Source organism: Pygocentrus nattereri, chromosome 18 (assembly GCF_015220715.1).
Source record: "Pygocentrus nattereri isolate fPygNat1 chromosome 18, fPygNat1.pri, whole genome shotgun sequence".
Lineage (NCBI taxonomy): Eukaryota > Metazoa > Chordata > Actinopteri > Characiformes > Serrasalmidae > Pygocentrus > Pygocentrus nattereri.
This window is the reverse complement of record NC_051228.1, coordinates 28,725,975-28,743,141: the sequence shown is the minus strand read 5'-3', so window position 1 is coordinate 28,743,141 and position 17,167 is coordinate 28,725,975. Positions and strand designations below refer to the sequence as shown.

The 17,167-nt window shown below is 39.1% G+C and overlaps 1 long non-coding RNA gene across 1 annotated transcript; it reads left to right on the top strand.

Annotated features, from left to right (window-relative positions):
• The first annotated feature begins 4,736 nt into the window (after positions 1-4,736).
• On the top strand, positions 4,737-8,645 carry LOC108410410. Its single transcript, XR_001856484.2, has 7 exons — positions 4,737-5,445; positions 6,103-6,211; positions 6,501-6,545; positions 6,663-6,728; positions 6,813-6,986; positions 7,521-7,626; positions 7,757-8,645. It is a non-coding gene; the product is annotated as an uncharacterized LOC108410410 (long non-coding RNA).
• Positions 8,646-17,167: the final 8,522 nt, after the last annotated feature.

Here is a 17,167-nt window from a genome sequence, read left to right as displayed (position 1 = left end):
ACTCATCAGACCTCGTAACATGTTGCCAGTGCTCTAGGGTCCAGTTCTTGTTGTGTCCAGTGTCACGGTGAGGCACTCTGGAGGGTCTTCTGTGCCTATATCCCACAGAAGCTGAAGAATGCTGCATACTCTACATACTCTACATTGAATGTGGGTATTTCTGCCAGAGTCGCTTGTCTGTTTGCACGGACAATTCGAGTCAGACACCGATAGTCATGATCGTCAAGTACCCGTGGGCAGCCACTGCGCTGTCTGCTGTGGTGGTAATGCCTTCTATGACATATCCCCGGTATACACATGACACTGTGGATGGAGGAATGTTAAATGCCTGCACAACTTCAGAAATAGAATTTCCTGTTCGTCTGGCACCCAGTATCATGCTTTGTTTAAATTCACGTCGCCTTGCCTTGAGCATGCTGGCTAGTGTTCAACCTCAAGATAACACCTCACAACTTAGACAGATGTGGGCATTCCTAAGCGAACGCTGATGTAATACCACTTCATAATCTATTTACATACTATACCATGACGTTTGGGATGTCAGTGTAATTTTCTAATTAATATCAGAAGGGCTTTCTGGATAACTTTAGTCAGGTTCATAACTATTAGTCTGTTATCTTTTTGATTTAAATTAAACAGTCATTTCTGAATATCATATTCTATTATTCTATAAATATTTTAATATTTATACATTTATTCATCATCTAAACCGCTTATTCTCTTGGGTTGCAGGTGTGCTGGAACCTCTTACAGCGCTTACTGGGCAGAAGGCAGGGAACACCCTAGACAGGCTGCCTGTCCATCACAGGGTAAAAATACATGTTCACACGCATTCACGCTTTATCAGTTTAGCATCTCCAGTTCACCTGACTGCATGCTGTTGAAATGTGGGAGGAAACTGGAACACCTAAAGGAAACCCACATAGACACAGAGAGAACATGCAAACTCCACACAGAAAGGACCCTGTTTTCTCAGTTTGGGAATTGAACCCAGGCCCTTCTAGAAGCACTACCCACTGCGCCACCATATAAAATGGGCATTGTTATTATAGCAAATAATATTGTTATTGTAGTAAATGTGAGGCTCTTATGGGGAAAAAATACATAATGATGTAATCCACTAATTTTCAAAATGTATGCATTATTCAATTTAAAAGATCTAAAAAAGTTATTATAAATTATTTGAAATGTTCAATTCTAGAGAAACCTGATGAGAATTGATCAGTGGTGGTGGTGATAGGAACCAGACATCCAAAGCTTTGAAAAAAAAGTTTTGAAAGATTTGTGGAATTCTACGGAGCCCGGAGGGTTTTTTTTAAGGTAAAAATCTGGTGATACTGTCAGGTGAGCACCCAGTAATATGTGGTGAGCACCCAGTACTATATGAAGACAATACTATGTGGTGAGCACCTGATACTAATAGAAATATATAATAGAATTGATTCTTCAAGTAAAATGGAACTGCAGCACAAGATCACTGGAAAAGTAAATCTGAAGAGCGATCCAGAAACGCTTGTTGCAGAGTAGATGTCACAGAAAAAGAACTTGTCTCACCACAGTTGGACTCTTGTGCTTGCTGATGACCATCAATCATAAAAGAATGTATATATTAGTCACTTTAAATCTTAAAAACATCTTTCTCCAGCAAATTTACTTTTCTATTCTAACCAGGCAAAAAGGGAGCTCTAAAGCAATAAGTAATAAGTGACCCCGTTTTCTGTTAAATTACCCATTGCCCATGTTATGTTCAGATTCAGGATCTAGGGATAAAAAAAGCACTAAGAAACCCACTAAAAAAACATATTTTACTCAATCCACCCTACAGGAATGTCCAGAGAGGCCACTGTGCTTGCTGTCAAAGCAAATCATTCCGCAAAACTACATAAAGCTGCTGCTACAACCGGCTCAGCAGCTTGTTTGAGTGCTCAGTTACAATGCAGCGAGTGACACTGGTAGGTATTGCACTTGTGACATCTGTCCTGTGACCCAGATCAACATGTGCTGATGGCTGTCAGCCCCAGTGCTTTCTGCAGAGAAAGGGAGGTCAGAAAAAGGAGATGGATGTAACAGAGCGAAACCAGTACATACACTACTGCAGAGATTTACTCCATGAGACAAGATGAGTGTGCTGCTAGGGATGGCACTCTCTTGCTCACATTTCTTGCTTGTTTGGCTTTTTGATCATCTGATCATTTGCATATATACAAGTAAAATGAGGAGAATGTATTTGAATCTGTATAAGTTTGGTTCCTACACTGTTAGAAAAAAGATTTTTGTGTGTGGCCTGAGATATGAACAATGTAAATGTACCCTCAATAGTAATTAGGTACTGAGTTTTTCATTACATGATTTGGTCATTAAGACCACAAAGTCATTCAAAGTGGTTTGATGTGTAATTCTAGAGTCTGAAACCAGGTCTGAATTGTTCACAGTGATAAGATATATATATCTTATCACTGGGGCCCAACAGGGTCTTCTGAGGGTCAACTGAACAATGAGCACAACAACAATGTAACAAATGGAAGCTAAAATCTGAACAGCTGAGATTTCTGCTGCATTTTTTTGTTTTTGGCGCGACCCAAACCACATACTGCACACTGAATAGTATGCAGAAAATAACGCAACTGCTATTAGAAGTGCACTGCTAACTGCAACAGTAACTGCAGCGCCACTTAAGGTGGAACAAAAAATTTAATTTAAAAGCTGGTGAAAATAAACATACCTTCAGCTATACATATATATGTGTTTGGGTGTGTGTGAGTTTATTGTTCAAGAGTTTTGGAAGTTTTGGTAGCCACTTTTATCCGTTTTGGTAGCTAAAATCTGCACTGGAGTTTTCTAAACTGAAGATATCCCAGATATACACATCCTGTTCACCTCGTGGCGTTTTGTTGAGGCTGTAATGTTATAAAGTGTCCACATATGTTTTCAGTTTTTTATAGGCCATTCTGGTCTATTTAGATCTGGATCCACCTGCAGGGTTTTAGCTGCGCTAAGGGTGAGCAGATGGGCTCTATCAGAGCACAGGGTTACAGCTCGCCTACCAAAATGGCGAGCAGTGTTCTTAATGACGTAGTGTCATAGAAGCGATGTACTAGGATTAATGCTGCCCGTAAGACCATTTTTTGAAAGCATATAAACATGTTTGTCTTGTAAAAGTTCACGTCACCAAAAGGGAACTTAAGCCACAATAAAACAGTAAGAAAAGAACGTTGAGCCTCACTCATTCACCGACACCCAAAAGCGATCAGCTGTGTTTTCTGTGCTCTTCAACCGTGCAGCGTTTCTTGGATATCAGTGCCATCGTGTCTGGAGTGAAGATGCGGTGGCGTCGTCTGTTGTTTGCAGCTGAGTGTGAACATCGTGACTCATATATATGCTGTGTTGTGGCATTCAGGACGGAGCAACATTGAGAAAAAAAAAACAAAAACACCAGCATCAACTACGGGTTTCCCACAGATAAAAACGCAACAGGGTAGAAAACGTAAGTGACAATAGAAATGCAATGATTTTAGACCAATGAAAAGAAGACGTGGGTGGACTTGGATCAAGTCCAGCTCCACCCCTCTGGACTTGTGGTTCTGCAGCGACTAGGTGGCCACCACCATCGGAGCGTACTCTCTGTCCTTGACGTTTGGAGATCGGCAGTGAAGATGGGCGATGTGATGAAGTGTCACGATTGGCTCCTCCCACTCCTCCATGTGCTTTTTGTTTTGGTCTTGCATGCACATCTGTTTGCATGTCCATGTGTTTCTTTATTTGGTGTCCTCCCAGTCTGGCCCCCTTGTTTTCTTGACTCCGCCCTTGATTTGTTCCACCTATTTTCCACCTGTGTCTTGTGAACAATCATTAACGCTGTTGTATTTAAGCCCTGTGTTTTCCCCTGGGTGTTTGCTGGTCTTTTTTGGATGTATGTATTGGATGTGTTGTTTGATAAGTACTGTTTGAATTGTTATGTTTGGTGTTTCTTCCAGCCTCTGTTTGTTTGATCCCGTTTCATTTTGCCGCTATGTCTGTCCCTCCTGTTTTATGTATTGGCTCTATGACCCTGGACTGTCTTGACCCTGATTTTGGATTTGCCCATGATAAATCTCGCTTGTCTCCACACATGTGTCCGCCTCAACATCGCTTCCCATCGTTACAGACAGTTGAAGGTCAGTTAGCTCTTTTTAACATTTGAAAATAATCACACACAGATATATGTGCACACCGTGTTTGTAAGTGAGTAAATATGACTAGTAACATGCTCACATCTGCAGCTAACATTAACTCAACTAGTTAACTAAAGTTGATGCCTCCTTTAGAGCAGTGGTGAGGAACATGCCACAGGGATTTGGACTTTGAAAAGATAGAAAGTACCAGAGGCTTCAGGTTCAGAGATATCTGTTACATGTTTTTCCGAGCCTTCAGAGGTTCAGAGACTCCAAGCTGCTTCTCCTCTAGTGGAACCGAGGATTTTGTGTGAGCTGTGCACTGGTTTCACCACCCAGCCCTACAGACACCAGCCTGCGGTCAGTATCCAGCTCCATGCACATGAAATGGACTAAGGATAATTATTTCTTGCATCAGATCTTTCTAGACGGCTGTCTGCACTGTTAGTATTTAAAATTGATAATATTAGATTTGTGTGTCCATGCGTCACCAGCCTAACTGCATAGGTTGATGTGGTAACGATGTAGGTGTGAATAGCTATGTAGCTGCACTAGTGATGCAGATTTTAAAGAGCACTATGCAAACTCCAAACTGCACTTTCAGACCAGCACTGTGAGCTCCTTACAAGTACCCCTCGTCGTTCACTTCAGAATTGCAGTCAGACCCACCCTAGGAGAGAAGTTCAACATGAAATGGCTCTTGATAAAATGGTTCTTCAGATCGATATCTAAGGGTTTCTTAAACATTATGTAGTAATATTAGAGCAGGTTTTCTGGTCATCTGTACCTACATCTCCACCCTCTCCATGTTACAACTGGCAAGCCTCTTGACCTTTTCATGACATCATATCCGGCGCTGACAGTAAAGGGCTGAGAGCGTGGTACTGCAGCTCTGCTGCTAGACCCTCCTCATTTTAAACATGGTACCGGAGACATTGAGGTGCATCATCTCACCTCCCCAAACTTTTAAGATTTCTCTGGCAAAATTCTCAGCATGAATTGCTGGCACTCTTTTTGAATCCCAGCACTTCTGCCGTTCTGGATTTCACGTTAGTTGTGTCCCAGTTCAATGCCTGCATCCTTCAGATGCTGCGTTTAAAGGCAGATTACATCACAGTGGCTCAACTAGGCTGTCCCATTTCAAAGGCTCCTTCATTTCCATGGCAACAAAGGATCCAACAGGGGGATCCTTCACCAGCCAGCATATTCCAAGGTTCATTGCATAGCGGCAGAGATTCAAGAACATGGCAACATCAGCACAGGAGCAAACGGTGGCTCAGAAGTACTTTTAAATGTAAGTATTGGGTTTAAGTAGGGGTGAATATCTAACGATATAAATTTTGAAAAAACACTCATCTCATCGGTAGTTAGCGGTGAAGCATCTCCAGCTCTAATAAAATACAGTTTTCTTTAAAATCTAAGGTTCTGGCTCCATCTTTATAAAACTTTAAAAGAACTTGACAGCAACCACGTCTCGTGATGCAACGGTAAGAGCGAGAACAGCCATACTGTGACGAAAACAGAAAATCCTCCGTAGAGCAAGACTGTCTCATTTTCAGTGCAGCCTTCGAAGGACACGCCTTTGTAGACCACTTCCTACAAAGGATGCAGCCCCTGAATTGGAACACAGCATGTTGTTGTTGGTCGCATTGGGTGTAACGAAAAAAACACTGAAATCCAATTTGAGCAACCAGAGCGTTCAGACTGAGCGGTGAAACCAATAAAAATCCAACTGACGTCAGATTCCAAATCACCTCCAAATGTGGTTTGAATCAGGTTTTTAGCTGTCCAGACTATCAAATCAATCTGGATGTGTCAAAAATCAGATTTGGGTTGGCAGTCTGAACATTTAAACTTCACAATTTCAAAGCTTATTGTAAATATTTAAGATTTGACAAATTACTTAAATGTCTTTTGTAATGGCATTTGTTCTATTGTTGTATCACTTCAGAGTCCCAGACTATTTGTGGAGCTGCTGGTCTTGCAGTTCCATGGAGGATTGCAGTGTTTGTTCTGGACTCTGCAATTCTCCTATACACAATAACACAACAGACAACCAGGTATGCACTTCTACGTATGTTCACAAACACCTGTTTGGTATTTTAATCTTAACTATAGGTTTAATGTGCACATATGTTTATTCTCCAGAGGATTTGTCAGGTGGCATTATGTGCTGCTGATGTGGGGGGCAGTTGTTTGGTCCTGGTGGATTCTCACCACTGACTTTTTTCTAATTTCTTAAGTAGAGATGCTTTTCCTATTGCAGTCATTTTCATTACCAATAATTAATTTGGTATGAATTATTAGTTGTTCTTCAGATTACCCATATGATCATATTCTTTCTTACAGAGCTCCATCTGGTATGCATCTGCAGCAAGGGTCACCCTGGCCGAGGTGAGATATCTCATCCCATGTTTTTGTTCAATCAAGCCTGGTCTTGTAATGGAGCTATACTCTCATTGTAAAGCTTATTTCAAGAGCTGAATTTCTTTGTTCTTTGGTGCGTTGAAGGTCACTGGACTCATGCAGCATCTTGTATGTTCACTGAGCACTCCATCTTCAACTTCCAGAGTTCAGGTACTCTAAACATGTTTTAATCAGTGCTAGCATATTTATCCCTGAGAAAAAGATGCCATGCATTAAGTATGTTTTGTTCTACAGGTGACAGAGGTCTCCTGCACTCGTCAGGCCTTTGTCATCGGCCATGATGAGTGGACCTTCTGTGATAACTTGGACTAAGAAGTGATCCCTGCTGAGCCAGGCCCTCAGCCTGAATCCAGCATGTCTCCTGATCCTCAGTCTGGCCCAGCTCCTACTGTTCAGAGCTTTCCTGAGGTAAAATTAAACAGAAAAATTAGGCATGATTATAACGTCCTGGGTTGCGTATGACTGTATTAGAAGTTGAATATTTTATATTATAGGCAGTTGGAGGCAGTGCTGACCCTTTGGCTTGGGAGGTGCCCTCTCAAGTATCATGTCAGATTTAATTTTTACCTTTAATTTTACCTAGTGCTTCTTGTCATGAAGGTATTGAAGAGGAGCCGGTGGAGATTGGAGTGAGTTCGACTGAGTAGGTTTTATTCACTAGCTTGACACCACTGATGAAAATGGATTGTGCTGTTGCACTGTTTTCCCGTTCTCTCCGATTCAGCACTTCAGCTTCATGGATGTAGTCTATGACGTTATGCTCTGTTTTTTTCAGTGGAATGCATGTCTTGTGTCCTAGATATCAGGGGATATAGATTGTGAATGTTGATTTGGCACCAGCAATCCCAAATACTTTTTCACAATATCCACGTCAAAACTGGTTCTAGATTAGTTGATACATGAGGGCCTAGATCAACTAAATGTCATGTCTCGTGTTTTCAGAGGCCTTCAGGATTTCTTGATCTTCTGATGACCCTGAAGTCCTCTTTCTCTGCAACCACACAGCAGAACAGACCAAGGAGTTCAGCTATACCTTCTCCAGGTCCAGGTAACTCTCAGAATTCATCACAACACATCACAGCTCACTTTGAGCAATTTAAAATAGAATAGATGTGATTTTCTGTTGAGAGGTTTTGTTTGGCTCATTTGATAATAGCCTCTAACTCTGTTTCTCAAAGTGATGCTGGTCTTTCTGGAAAGCATCTTTACTCTGGAGGAGTCCATGTATGAAGCTCCTGAGTCTGTGGCAACTACTGTGTGAGAGATTCTTGAGGACCACACAGAGGGTCTTCTAAACAGGCTGGAGGACATCTGAACATCCAACAGTTCAAATTCAGTTATTTCAGAAGCGTAATCTCACACTGAAAATTGTAGAAAAATGTAACCTTTAACTCAAGTGAATAAAAAAAATCCCTGATTAAAATCATTATTAAATCATTAAACAGGTGATTTTCTGAAAAATAATCTCTTTGTTAGAATCAATCTTTAAGCATAAAGCAATTAATACGCAGGCAATTAGTATAATTTATGGACTACTTAATTCACATAACTATACCTCATTAGAGCTTCTTAAAAGTAAATGGGAAATGGATCTGGGTGGAACAATATTAGAAGAAACATGGTGCAAAATAATACAAGGAATCTTTTCATCTTCTATCTGCATGCTGTCATTCAGTTTAAGATTGTACACCGTTTACATTGGTCTAAAGTTAGGCTTTTGAAGATCAAGGCTGGTTTAGACCCTACATGTGACTGATGTGGGCTAGCTCCTGCTTCACATGCTCAAAACTGTATACCTTTTGGAACTCTATCTTCGAGACTTTTTCAAAGGTCTCTGGGAAAGCTGTGGAGCCATCACCATTCATAGCATTGTTCAGTCCTGCTCCTAACAGACGGGATATAAATGTTTGCTTTCTGTTCTCTCCTTGCCAGGAGATTAATTTTGTTTAAATGGAAAGACACTAATCCTCCAACTTACAATCACTGGGTCAGAGAGGTCTTGTACCATCTTAAATTGGAAAAGATTAGATATACTTTGAGAGGATCCACTGGGAAGTTTTTTGATATTTGGTGACCTTTTTTATCTTTTGTTGAAGATTTCAATGCAGATGGTGTAATGTAACTTTTTGAATGATTATTTCATTAATGTATTAATTTATTTATCTTTTTATTTATTTATTCTATTAATTTACCCTCTGTAACTACTACTACTATTATTATTTCCATACAATGTGTTTTTCTTTTTTCTGTGATATATGAAAACAAAATAAATAAACCCTGATTTAAAAAAAAAAGAATCACCTGTTCCACAATTATTGGCACCCTTAAAATGTGATTGAAGCATTTCTGTCATTTCTACTGTAGTTTATAAAGTTGATCAGAGTATCTAGAAACCTTTAATTAGTAATCCATCACTTCCTGTTTCCCTGGGGTATAAATATGTGATACAGAGGCCTATTTCTCTTATCCACTCTTCAACATGGGAGAGACAAGAGAACACACCATTCAAGTAAGGCAGGTGTGTGTTGACCTTCATAAGTCAGGCAATGGCTACAAGAAAATAGTCACTTGCCTACATGCTCAAAAGCGCTAACGTAAACATCTGGAGTTTGCTAAGTGGTACTGGGACTTCAGCTGGCACAGTGTGCTTTGGTCAGATGAGCCCAAGATAGAGCTTTTTGGCAACAAACACTCTAAGTGGGTCTGGCGTAACACAAAAGATGAGTATGCGGAAAAGCACCTTATGTCCACTGTGAAGTATGGGGGAGGATTGGTGATGCAGTGGGCCTGTTTCTCTTCCAAGAGCCCTGGGAACCTTGTTAGGGTGTATGGTATCATGAATTCTTTGAAAAACCAGGACACTTTAAATCAAAATCTGGTGGCCTCTGCCCCAAAGCTGAAGATGGGGCGTCGCTGGGTCTTTCAGCAAGATAATGACCCTAAACATGTGGCCAAATCTACACAAAAATGGTTTACCAGACATAAAATCAAGCTTCTCCCATGTCCACAAGCATCTCAGTCCCCAAACCTCATCCCAATTGAAAACCTGTAGGGTGAGCTGAGGAGGAGAGTGCATAGGAGAGGACTCCAGACTCTGGACAATTTAGAGAGATTGTGCAAAGAGGAATGGTCGAAGATTGCTCTCTTTATTCTCCCAACTTATGTTATAGGAGAAGATTAAGTGTTGTCTTGTTGGCAAAAGGGGGTTATACAAAGTATTAACATCAGGGGTGTGAATAATTGTGGCACAGATGATTTCATGTAAAAGAATTATTTCTTAATGTCGGATTTTTTTCCCACTGAATAAATTCACTTGAATTAAAGGTTGGATTTTTGCTTTTTTTGCATTGTTGTCCTATATTAGAAGCCTAAGAATACATCTTAACAAGGGGTGCCAATAATTGTGGAGGGCACTGTAACAGTTAACAATAACAATTCAAAATCTTACTAACCCTCTAAATGAGTTTCCATTCCAATCACAGTTCCATTTTTTACAGTGTACCATCTCTTCTACTTTTCATGACTTCAATAATAATGTTTCATTTTAGCATGTTTACTGTTAACATTAGTTACAATATCTGAGTATCTACATTACTATAATACTAGCATCTATACTTAGTTACTGCTTTATTAGTTAGACATCTACATTGTGGATACATTTTATCAGGTACTGTTAGTACATCTGCTGCCGTGCCAGCTTCTCTCTGTCTTGTCCATCAATGGACTATCATAGGATCACTGCTGACCTAATATTTTTGGGTGGGAGACCATTCTCAGTACAGCAGCGACACCAATAGCAGTATATTGTGGGTGTTGCAGTGTGCAGAGTGTATCAGGCACAACATTGTCTATAGAACGATGGTCCTAAGATGAGAAGAGACTAGAGAATGACTCGCACAAATTATTGCACATGATTTAATCATAGTTATAGTCTCTTAACTATACACCTTAAAGGGGCACCAACAAGGTAGATGTATGTAATAAATTGTCCAGTAATTGTTGAGAATGGTCCTTCACCCAAATCTTGTCAGTGGTGGTTCTCTGGTGGTTTCTTTCCGTTGAGGGTGTCTGCAGCAACAAATGGGCTACAGTCCATAATTGTAAACATACAGTGTCCACGTATATGGAAGGTGTACCTGATAAATGGATAGTAGATAAAAGGTAGGACTGGTTAATACACTGGCAACTCATATTGTTAGCATTGTTTAGTTTTGTTTCTGTATTTTTCCTATATTTGATAAGGTAAGTTTTATTTCAGTTTTTGTTTTTAAGTTTCATTTTCATTAAGAGGTGTTTTAAATATTTGCGTGATGAATTACAAAATTAATGTCTTTTCTCCTTCTGTGTCTCTTTCCCAGGTTTCCACTGGATCTGAAGTCTTCGTTGTGGTGCTACACATGCTGTAAGTATTAGACTTCAGTTTAAAAATCGACTGGAAAAGCACTGTATGTGTTATGAGATATTATGGAACTGTAAAATAAAGACAGGTACCACAGAGGTGATATTATGAAGACTGACAGGATGTAAAAGTAATTAAAAAGTGTTTGGTTGAAAACTCTCTCTGTTCAAAACTGATACAGGGATACCGTCTGATACCGTCTATGGAAACGTATGAATTTTGCCTTCAGTCTGATGTTTGCTGTGAAGGTGAGAATATTTTCTTCATATTTGTTTGTACTTTATGGCTGTAAATGCTACAGCACAGGTATAGCATGTTTGTCCAGAACCTCATCTTCTTGTTCCTGTGTTTGCAGGGATTGCCAGTTGCCATATGATCACACCATCTATTAGCAGACACCATTCAGTCCAGTAGTGTATCATCTCTGCTGGACTGACTGGTGCCCACCACACCTTCCCGCAAGTACATTTTCCTGTAAATATTCCATTTTTGACCACTTTCAGTTTTAAAGTGACAAAGATAAATATAGTCCATTTGATTTTACATTTCTGTCTTTTTGGAGTCTCACCACACAGACATGTACAGATCACATTGAGTCGCACTGACAGCCAAACAGAAGCTTTCAAGTTTGACAGGAGTGACAAGGTAACAAAACACAACACATCTTTTTGGCTTTCACTGCTTGAGTTTCCATGTATTCATTCATACAGTTAGAAGCCAGCGCCACACTTCAAAAACAGCATGTGTCTGCCTGTTTTTTCAGGCACAGCCTCAGGAACAACCTCAAGAACAGCAAAAAGACTCATTCCTCTAATATCAGCATTGGAGACAGTGTAAGCTGCTTCGCAAGACAGTTTGATTTGAACTCCATTACTAGAAACAGTTGTATTCACTATATGAATACATATATTCCCTGACTAATCGAGAAACTTCTTTAGTTTTTCTTTTTATTCTTTTCACCAGCATTTGACACCTGCCTGAATCACCCCACCCAAATACACACTGAATATAAGCAGTGATAAATATTACAATATTGAATGGAAACACTAAAGAAGAACATCTTAGCAATATCTTATATATAGATAGGTCCCTTCCTAGTTACAGCTATGATGTTATGAGAAGAGCCCTATAGCAAATTATCTAAAATTCATCTGTTTTGGGAGGCACAAGGATGACCAGATCAGCAGATCACTAACATGGTTTCCTAATAATGTTTAAAGACAGTTTTTAGGTTCATATCTTTACTGAAGTAGTTTGTAACACAGCGACATACAAAGAAAAAATTTTTTAAATAATAATAAAAAAAGACTTTGAAATCAATCTTTTTAACAACATAAAACCAATTTGATTGCAGAAAAGAGTATAAAATAATTTTAATATGCGATTGCGGTGCAACTTCACAGGATTCAAATAATTACTAGGAGAAAAAGGAACTGTAAGTAAAACGTATGAGATTTTAAATGTGCCCAAAATGATGAACAGAGCCATAGAACATAATTTTATCGCTGTATTTGTCTGGATGTCAGAGCTGCGCATCGCAGGATTAAAACACAGCTTACATCTGTAGGACATTTACAGGACTTGACTAGGCTGTTCAAATGTGATGCGTAGATGTAAACCAACCTGGTCTTAACCAGTTCATACATTTCTTATGGCTATTGCTGGTGCTGTTCTTAGATCCACAAAATTCCAGAATAATCAGCTTCTAGGCTTTTATTAATAGCAATTAAGACAACTATATACCAATAATTAAGCCATATTTGATGCTGTTTTTCTGTGAGAGAGGAGGTCTTAGCCCTGCCAGGCCATTTATACCAGCCACCCCAGAATATAAGACTAATTAACAGTGTATTGAGAAAAAATATATTAACAATTAATATTTAGCAGTGTACTAACAGATATTAATATATTATTCTACTGTTTATATATTAAAAAGGTTTAACCTTATTGGACTTACTTTGCGTTATTCAATTCTTTTTTTTATTACACCATCACTCCACCAGAACAAACATAATGAGCTTTAAATAAAAACAAATCAAATAAATAAAGAACTATTGATCGTGATAAATGCCTGCTGGGCGTTTTTTTTCATCTATTCAACTTTTTGAAAACAGCAAAACATCTTGATCATTTTAAAAACAGTGTAATAGTCAGTGATGTTTTGACTACCTTTCTATGACGTATTCCTTTTAGGAACTAAGTTATTATATATTTCATCTACATTAAACTACCAGGCCAGTCATTGTGCATACATTTTTTATTGACTTGTCTAATCATGTATTAATAACTCTTCTTTTTGGTATTGTGCTGAATTCTTATTCACCCCAATCTTGTCACAAGGGGTCACAGTTTTTTTTTTCATTTTTGTTTAATTGGCCAAGTCAGATGAAGTCATTAAACACAAACTGGAGATTATCAAATGGATTATCAAATATAAATCCAAAAGTATGACTTAATGTAGAAACATGAGATGTTACTGTTCTTTTGTCCTGTCATCTTCTGTACGTATCCAGTAAATTCTAGTAGTGATCGGATAGTAAAGTAGATCACACTATTGCTTTGCTCGAGTGGATTATTCCTAGTACGGGAAGGTCTCTTTTCCACTGTAGAGCTGAATGGTTGTACCAAAAGGCTGTACTGTGTTGTTTTGTGCTGGTGAAACTGGATTCAGTTTCTTTTTCCATCCACTGAGCTGTTAAATCAGAACCAGCAATACTGAGGAAAACTAAATACAAATACTTTAGCAAATCACCAACAGACTGAAAACTACACCAGTCACCCAGTTTTGTCCTTTCAGTGTCTTTATCCTCCTTGTCAGTTAGCTGGAACCAGGGCCTGTACTGTGGTGGGTGGATCCTTTAGCCTACTAACTCATGTTGCGCTAATGTTAGCTTAGCCTTGGCTACAACTCTTAAAACTTTTATTGTGTACACTCGTAACAGCAGAGCAGACAGATTCAAACCTGCACTCTGGTGTTTGAGTCTTTAGACCACTAGATAAGCTAACAAGGCTAGAGGGTTTTCAAAGTTTTTGGGGAAGATTAATAATAATTTATACATATAATATAATACAGCTGACCATGTAGGTGACGGTAACTGCAATGGACTGAGGGGATTAAATGAACATAATTAATTCAATAAAATTTTATGTTGTATAATCCAAATCAGCTTTGACACAATAAATTTGATTCACAAAAAGAGAGAGACAAACATGGCTACAAAGTAGAAGAGAATATGTGGAGGCTAGCCTGGTTAGCTCACACTGTTATTGATATGCTTCAGAATGGTGTGACATCACAGCCACCAAAAGTGATTAAAACAATGCAGGTGTGAATTCTGTGACATATGCACAGCTAAAACACAGTTTAATCTACCTGTACTGTGATTGTTCAACACAGGATGCTGTATACAATGGCAACCTACAGTTAAAGTATCATACTAGATTGAGCAGAGGACATTATGGCAGAAATTACAGGAACTTTTACAGTGTAGTTTTAAGATTAGTTTGGCCTTAAGCATATTTTTAATTACATTTGCATTATATGGAAAAAATAATACCCAAAGAAAATGTTTACCGTTATCAACATTACATATAAAACAATTAGACTTACACTGATCGGGCATAACATTCTGACCAACTTCTTCTTTCTTCAGTCATAGTCCATTTTATCAGCTCCACTTACTATATAGGTGCACTTTGTAGTTCTACAGTTACAGACTGTAGTCCATCTGTTTCTCTGATACTTTGTAAGCCCCCTTTAACCTTGTTCTTCTGTGGTCAGGACCCACATGGACCCTCACAGAGCAGGTACTATTTGGCTGGTGGATCATTCTCAGCACTGCAGTAGCACTGACGTGGTGGTGGTGTGTTTGTGTGTGTTGTGCTGGTATGAGTGGATCAGACACAGCAGTGGAGCTGATAAAATGGACAATGAGCGTAGAAACAAGGAAGTGGTCATAATGGTATGCCTGATCGGGGTATGTAGGTCCACTAATCTTTTGGATACTTTGGATGCATCTTATTGTTTAGTGGCAGAGTGCACTGTATTAATGTTGAGATAAAGCTAAAACCAGTATGTAATGATGATATGGACATACACTTCAATGTAAATGTCGAACACTATTTTCAGTGTTCCAGAATGTAAAAGGTATCATTTACATTGGTATTCTTCTTACACTTTGGTGATATGCTCGAATAAAAGCCGCTGTTGCTTTATGATGTCCAGGTGGATCACTCTGAGATAAGCTGATCTAGTGCCCTGTGTGGACACACTGCCACTGATCATCTCTTCTTGTCTTCTTTGCTGTGTATCAGCTGCTGGAGGTTGCGTGAAGTTGTCTGCTGCTGACAGTCTGAATTTTGTTGCCTCCGTCTTGCATTCTGTTGCTGACTCCACAGCTAGAGTCACTCCACGAGTTGTTTCCTTTTCCCTCAGTACAGTTTATTGCAATCATTGCTGTTAAATCACATTTTTCAGATTGAACTTAGTTTTCTTACACCATTTGAAAATGGCAGCTGTCCTGTAAGTTGAATTAAATGCAAACATTTCGTGATGAATGCCCCAATAGAAATGGTCTGTAATTACACTAAATGGACAAAAGTATTGGGACACCTACAGGAGCTTTTATGACATTTTTAGGCATTAACATGAAGTTGGTCCCCCTTTGCAGCTCTAACAGATTCCATTCTTCTGGGAAGCTTTCAACAAGGTTTTGAAGTGTGTCTGTGGGAATTAGGCCCATTCATCCAGAAGAGCATTTTTGAGGTCAGACACTGACACTGGACAAGAGGGTGTGGCTCGCAATCTCCATTCTAGTTTGTCCTAAAGGTGTTTGATATGGTTGAGGTCAGAGCTCTTTGCAGACTTGATAAGTTCTTCCACACCAAACTCACCCAAACATGCCTTTATGGACCTTTATGGAGCTTTGTGCAGTGGGGCTCAGTCATGCTGGAACAAAAAAGGTTCTTCCCCAAACTGTTCCCACAATGTTGGAAGCATACAGTTGTTCAAAATGTCTTGGTTTGCTGAAGCAAGATTTGCCTTCACTGGAACTAAGGGGATCTTTTTTTTTCTTTTTCTGACACTGAAAAAAATGATTAATTGAATGTGATACTAGATTCCAGTTTCCACACAAATAAAATCTGTTGCCTCAGGACAGTCATCACCAAATGAAACTGAAAAGCAAAACTGTGTTGATGTAGGAGCATGTTTGCCACTTCTAGGGTTGCAATTTGCTTTAAAGAGGACTTCTCAATATTTTCATAATTCAGTGAAATGTAAACAAAGCCATTCAGAGTGGTTTTATGTATAATGTTTGATAATGGCAAAGTAGTGGTTAATCTAAAAAACGTGCTTTCTTTGGGGACTATTTTGACATACCATGTCCTGCGCTTAGCCCTCTGCCATAAATGTATTTAAAAAGCTACATTTAAAGAAAATAAACATATCAAGCAGCTTATCTGTGGCAATTTCATAAAATGACTTTCTTTGAGGGAGCTTTTAGAGACACTAAACTCTTTAGACATCTGGTTCCTATCACCACCACTGAACGATTCTGACTCTAGATTTCTCTGGAGCTGAGCATTTCTCATCAAATCACCCTGAATGACTGTTTACATCATAACCATTTCATTTTGCACAAATGTTTGAAGATTGAGTGGAGCGCTCTGTCCTGATGCTTGAAGCATGATGGGTTATAAGAAGTTTTGTAAGGACACGTTTGCTTACAGTAATCATGACTGGGTAAGTTGCGTAGGCTCTATTAAATGCATGTCCAATTAAAGAGTTATAGTATTAATCACTTCACTTTGATTGACAGACAAATCAGTGTAAAAGTTTGGAATTGTCCTCTGCAGTGTGAGTTCATTTGGCATCCATGTAGTACTTCCAGAAATAGTCTAACAGCAATCAATGTGATGAGAAGTAACAGCTTGCCGCGTTTCCTAATTGGCATGCATTATGCATGGACTACAGCAGGTGTACGTTTCTGAAACAACAGCCACAGAAACGTTGCAAATGTGGAAATTTTGGAAAGATGGTGTTTTTTTACAAGCAATTTATGCACAGATTTGTTCTGCTCGTGCCTTTCAATGAGGCCCATTTACGTTAATACAAGCCTGAGAGACCCCCGCCTGTTTTTCCGCTGTCCACATTAGAATCTGTCATAGTTGTCCCCGTACTCCATCTACC